This window comes from Schistocerca gregaria, chromosome 3, assembly GCF_023897955.1.
Source record: "Schistocerca gregaria isolate iqSchGreg1 chromosome 3, iqSchGreg1.2, whole genome shotgun sequence".
NCBI classification, from domain to species: Eukaryota; Metazoa; Arthropoda; class Insecta; order Orthoptera; family Acrididae; genus Schistocerca; species Schistocerca gregaria.
The window spans coordinates 443,531,887-443,538,221 of NC_064922.1; the positions used below are offsets into that span (position 1 = coordinate 443,531,887).

Here is a 6,335-nt window from a genome sequence, read left to right on the forward strand (position 1 = left end):
ACCATTTGCAGTCTAGTTCCACAATTATTTGGAGGATGTATACCAGTCTCTGTCGTCCTCTATAGTTTACGTTCTCTACAGTTCGCTGCAGTACCTTGGGAGATATTCCCTGATGTCTTATCAGATGTCGTACCATTTTGTCCCTTCTCCTTTTCAGTGTTTTTCGTTGTTTCCTTTATTCGCAGATTCTTCGGAGAACTTCCTCATTCTCTGACTTGTCAGTACTCCTAATTTTCAACATTCTTCACCACATTTATAATGCGTTTCAGTGCAATGCAATGTTGTGCTCTGAATCTACATTCTCTGAAATTTCTTCCTCAAGTTAAGACCTATGTTTGTTATTAGTACTCTTGGAGTTGAATTCCCATTTTCCAGTGTTTGTCCGCTTTTTATGTCCTCCTTGCAGCATACGTCGTGGGCTATCTTGATGCATAGGTAGCAGAATGGCTTTTCATCTTTATAGTGACCAACACTCCTGACGCTAAATTCGTCGGTGTTCTCATTTCTATTACTTCTCATTACTTTCGTCATTCTTAGCTTTACTCTCAAAACATACTCTGTGGCCATTAAACTCTTCATTTCATTCAGCAAATTCCGTATTTCTTCTTCACTGCAGACGAGGTACTGGAGGAAGTAAAGCTGTGAGGACGGGTCGTGGGTCGTGCTTGGATATCTCAGTTTGTAGAGAACTTGCCGCGAAAGGCGAATTTACGAGTTCGAGTCTTGGTCCGACGCACAGTTTTAACCTACCAAGAATTTTCAATTAGTCTTTCTTCCCTTTCATTCCTAGTGCCTAGTCCACAATCATTTGTTACCTTTTCTTCTACTACAACACAAGCATTCGAATCTCCCATGACTATTATATTTTCATCTCCCTTATCTATTCAGTACAGTCATATACTTACTCTATCTCTTGATGTTCGGCATGCGACGATGGCTTGTCTACTTGAACTATCGTTGTCGGCCTTGTCGTTATTGGTTCCCTGTAAATTATGATGAGAATAACTCTATCACTGTACTATTCACCGTAACTTACTCTCTGTCCTACCTTCCTGGTCATAATGAATTCTGCTCCCGTTATATCATTTTCTGCTGCTGTACTGTGGTGTTTACGGAACCAGGACTGAAATTTGTCACATAAGTTGAATTCGTGCAGATGTTCAGAGACTTGATCATGAGCAACATATTCAAGTGCTTTGGAAACAGCAGGCAGTATGCTAATTGGTCAGAAGTCACTAGGCAGTTGCGGGTTGTCGATCTTAGGGATGGATCGAATTACGCTTCTCTTCCAGGTAGTGGGGTATATTCCTTTCACTACGGAAAGAAGACAGGTACTAAGATATCGGGAACATTTTTAATCAAGGTTGTACTGATACTGTCATTGCCTGCTGCATCAGAAGAGATTCTCGTTATTGCTTTTCTTGCCGTATTTATTATTATGTGTTCTAAATGTAAGGTATCGTGCTCAGTTTTCCAGTTAGTGGATTCTTGTGGACGGTAATTATCAGCGGTATGTGTATTCAGAGATGCAAAGGAGAAATCATTTACTTCGTTAGCTGAGACATGAAAAGCAGTTTCCGATTTTTCCGTTCTGACTCCCAAGCTACGGAGAATCTTCCACAGAGTTCTGGGCGTCAGATCGCTGCATACAAGGAAGCGGATGTGCCTGATTTTAGCATTGCGAATGCATTGTTTCACTCTGATCCGTAGCTTTCTATACTCTTCGAAATACTCGGGTATCGGAGCTGCCTTGAAACGCCTTTGGGCAGCATCCCTGTTATTCATCTTTCGACATTATTCAGTTGTCAGCCATGGAGCAGGAGATTTTCTTACACTGATAGTATGTACAGGTGCATGTTTGTCATAAGGAGCATTGAGTTTATCACCAAGTTCAGTAATTTTGACATCGATTGTAGGTTCTCTGATTACCTGATGATATGGGATTTCTGAGCAATCGGCTGGTGGAGCGTCAAGATCAATACGTTTCATGTTCCTACAAGTTATGTAACGTGATTTGATCTTTGGAGGCTGCACAGAGTAGGCCAGAAATATTACATCATGTGCTGAGAGGCTTGTAGCCGAGGTTTGACCAACATCACTTACTTTGCCAGTCTTTTTCGTTACGATTATGTCTATAACAGTATGACTGAGTGCCGTATGATGTGTACGTGGTAATCGAAGAATGTTCACGTGATTGAAGGTAAACAATTTTCTTAAGCTTATTGTGGAGGGAGTGTCTCTTAGCAGGTCTATGTTCATATCTCCTACTACGACGACATGTTCATATTGACACTGCAATGAATGCAAATAAGACTGAAAGTAGGTCATTGAGCTTATTTTTGGCGGCTTGTAGACGACCACAATTAAGTACTTCCGTCTTTGTATACGTATTTCAATGAACAAGAATTCAGCCTCTTTTTCTTCAGCAGGGTTTGAAGTACATAAGACTTTCGCTTTGAGACCTGTTCGTATATACGGGCCGACACCGCCACCTCGGTTTTTTGATCAGTCTGACCTAAGAAGTGTATACATTGGGAGATGAATAGATGCAGAAGATATGTGTGGTTTTAACCACGTTTCCGAAAAATCGTTCACGTGGTAGTTTAGTTGGTTGAAGAGGAGGCTAGGTTCTTCGTAATGTGCAGATAAAGACTGTATGTGCCAGTGCGCTACTAAAAGCTCTGACACGTTCCGCTGACCAGTCTGGTGTAGGCTGGTAGACTGGTTTGTGCCTTTATTAGGCACTACCTGCCGTGAGGGACACCGCAGCTGCTTCCGCGAAGTGACATTCCATGGTGGTGTCCGAGATTTTGGCCACCCGGTTTGCGACTCCACGAGTGCAGAAAGAAAGATGATCGCAAGAGAATTCCTGAGGTTGCAGGGGTATAGAAAACGGAGTAGCACTATTCGGTGCGAGGGGAATATGACCGAAACAGTGACGGTTGTGTGTGACCGTGTATCCTATGCCGTAAGAGATGTAATTAGTATATTTGAAACAGCTTAGGGTGGAAAGAAAAATAGGGGGAGTGATTTAAACGTCCGATGCTGCCAGCACAGAGAAGTAAACTTAATAAATAATAGATTGTCGTAGGAAGCTACAATTAATTAGAAATTTACTAAAGTGAAACTGATAGTGACTTTGTTATGAAAAATTTAAAAGGGAGAGTTGGGTGACTAATGAACTAAAGGAGAGACTAATAATTGCAATGGTACTATTACAGAATGGAAGAGAACAAACTGAGCAAATGAAAATAGTTTTAGCTGTAACAAAAATTAATTAAACGATACAGCTACAGGTACAAAAAGTAATACAAAGTTAATGCAATTACAAAAACAATTAGTAGAAGGTACAAATATGGAGATAATTAAAAATTTAATACAATTACAAGACAGTATATCTGAGCGTAGGGGATGTTACAAGTTGTCAGTGCTTAAAAAAGGCAAATGGTGTTAAGTTTGCACTTTAGGCTCGAGTAGCTTCACTTAAGTTCTGTCATGTTTGTGACTGTCGTCTTTTCAGCTGATGTCTTGATGATTACTGTGCCATCCTGTGCCCACACATTCTGAAGAGTGAAATCGGATATGGCACTGTTGCAGATCGTTAGTCGTTCACGTGTCAGATCTTTCCTTATTGTAAGCCCCGTCCCTGCTAATCTCTTCTTCTGGGTAAAGATCTGTTCTCTTTTTCGGAATGAGACGAATTTAACTATTATTGGACGAGGTTTGGTAGCATCTGTTAGTTTTCGTCCCACCCGATGGCTCCTGTCAATGCTTGCTTTAAACACTTCAGCGTCTAATTTTTCACGTGCAGCCGGTATAAGCTGGTGGTCTGTGTCTTCTTCCATATTTTCTGCTACGCCAAACAGCCGTAGAATATTTCCTTTTGGCACTGTTCTAGCTCGTCTGTTTCGGCAGATAGTTTTACTTCTAACTCCCGTGTCTTTTTCTCTGCACTCAGACACGGACTGTTTTAATGCTGTAATTTCGGCACTATTAGCCTCAACAGTTTAACGCATTTTGGCCAGTACTGCTGCCGTTACTGTGACTGCTATAGTGCCTGGCATCAGATCGTGGTTGTCTTTATCGCGAAGCGGAGCGTTTACCCCAGAGAGGACCAGCTACGGTATACCGGGAGCCGCGACCACACCTTCCGCCAAGAGCGGGCCCGCCGCACCTGCTGCATCAACGCTGCGGGACGCGCTGCTTTTGACTCTCCCGTTTACCATATCACCAGCGTAGATATTAGTGGCGCACAGAAAAAAATAGCACTACTGCACACAACACTGTTGTTCACACAATTTCCACTGGTAATAGGCAAAAACACCTAAGAGAGCACTTTCGAAATTAACTACATTTCGCGAGACTAACTTAACACGTGTTACACTGCAGCCACCATCTTGCCATTTAGCCAACGGCATATCTGGGAAGCAAGCTACCTACTCAGGAGAGCCAACTGACGTGACTCTGTGGTTGTATCTGATTCATTGGGCAGCAACTCTTCAGCAGGTGCGGGGTAGCCACCTGAACCTCCAGGTCACCGCCCTTCCTATAGCGTAACTCTGCACTGAAGGCTGGAGACCAGCGGCATATGGCTGGCCGATGCTGATGCTGCTTGATTATAAGAGCACCAGATGCTCACTGGCGATTCCTGAGCAAGCCATGAAAAACCATTACTTACAGTACCAGTTTTGGGGATGGCCACTTCTGTTATTTCTGTTCATATTGTCTTCAGATTATACACTCGGAGAACTTGAAACTTTTTCGAAAACAATATCCGGTTCAGAGATACAGCGATTAAAAGTAACTGTACTTATGTGGAAAACCGCAAAAAGTGTTTTTTACCATTTTTGCCGCCTTGGCCGCAATTATGTAAATAACTAAGCATAGCAAAAGGGTCCCATTTTAACTGTTCGTTCCTTACACATTCCTCTAAGAATGCGATTTTTCGTTTTCGAAAATCTGAACGATTATCAAGATACGCTCATGATATTGGGTACATAAAACACAAGTTCTGGTGATGAGCAGTTTACGTAATGTCTGAAACTTCCCGGCAGATTAAAACTGTGTGCCGGACCGATACTTGAACTCGGAATCTTTGCCTTTTGTGAACAAGTGCTCTACCAACTGAGCTAGCCAAGCACTCCCCGTCCTCACAGCTTTACTTCTGCCAGTACCTCGTCTTCTACATTCCAAACTTGACAGGAGCTCTCCTGCGAACATTGCAGAATTAGCACTCCTGAAAGGAAGGATATTGCGGAGACATAGCTTAACCACAGCTTGGGAGATGTTTCCAGAATGAAATTTTTGCTCTGCATCGGAGTGTGCGCTGTTATAAAACTTCCTGCCAGATTAAAACTGTGTGCCGCACCGATACTGTAACTCGGGACCTTTGCCTTTGGCGGGCAAGTGCTCTGCCAACTGAGCTACCCAAGCACGACTCACGTCCCGTTCTTACAGCTTTACTTCTGCCAGTACCTCGTCTCCTACCTGTAAAGCTGTGAGGACGGAGCGTGAGTCGTGCTTGGGTAGCTCAGTTGGTAGAGCACTTGCCTCCCAAAGGCAAAGGTCCCGAGTTCGAGTCTCGGTCTGGCACACAGTTTTAATCTACCAGGATGTTTCATATCAGCGCACACTCCGCTGCAGAGTGAAAATCTCATTCTGGAAACATCCCCCAAGCTGTGGCTAAGCTATATCTCCGCAATATCCTTTCTTTCAGGAGTGCTGGTTCTGCAAGGTTCGCAGGACAGCTTCTGTAAAGTTTGGAAGGTAGGAGACGAGGTACTGGCAGAAGTAAAGCTGTGAAGACGGGGCGTGAGTCCCGCTTGGGTAGCTCAGTTGGTATTGCACTTGCCCGCAAAAGGCAAAGGACCCTAGTTTTAATCTGCCAGGAAGTTTCATAACAGCGCACACTCCGCTGCAAAGCGAAAATCTCATTATGTTATTTCTGTTCACGGCGAATTGTTGACATTTGTTCTTGAGATGTTGTTCTCTAAGAACCTTGAAATTTTTCGATAGCATAATCCATTTCCGATATTTAGAGGTTAATAGTTACCATGCTTATACACTTAAAATAAGCTAATAACATCTAGGTGAAGTGAAAAAGTACACTCCTGGAAATGGAAAAAAGAACACATTGACACCGGTGTGTCACACCCACCATACTTGATCCGGACACTGCGAGAGGGCTGTACAAGCAATGATCACACGCACGGCACAGCGGACACACCAGGAACCGCGGTGTTGGCCGTCGAATGGCGCTAGCTGCGCAGCATTTGTGCACCGCCGCCGTCAGTGTCAGCCAGTTTGCCGTGGCATACGGAGCTCCATCGCAGTCT

The 6,335-nt window shown here is 43.6% G+C and overlaps 1 non-coding gene across 1 annotated transcript; it reads left to right on the forward strand.

Annotated features, from left to right (window-relative positions):
- The first annotated feature begins 5,518 nt into the window (after positions 1–5,518).
- On the forward strand, positions 5,519–5,593 carry Trnaw-cca (transfer RNA tryptophan (anticodon CCA)). The gene has a single exon. It is a non-coding gene; the product is annotated as a tRNA-Trp (tRNA).
- Positions 5,594–6,335: the final 742 nt, after the last annotated feature.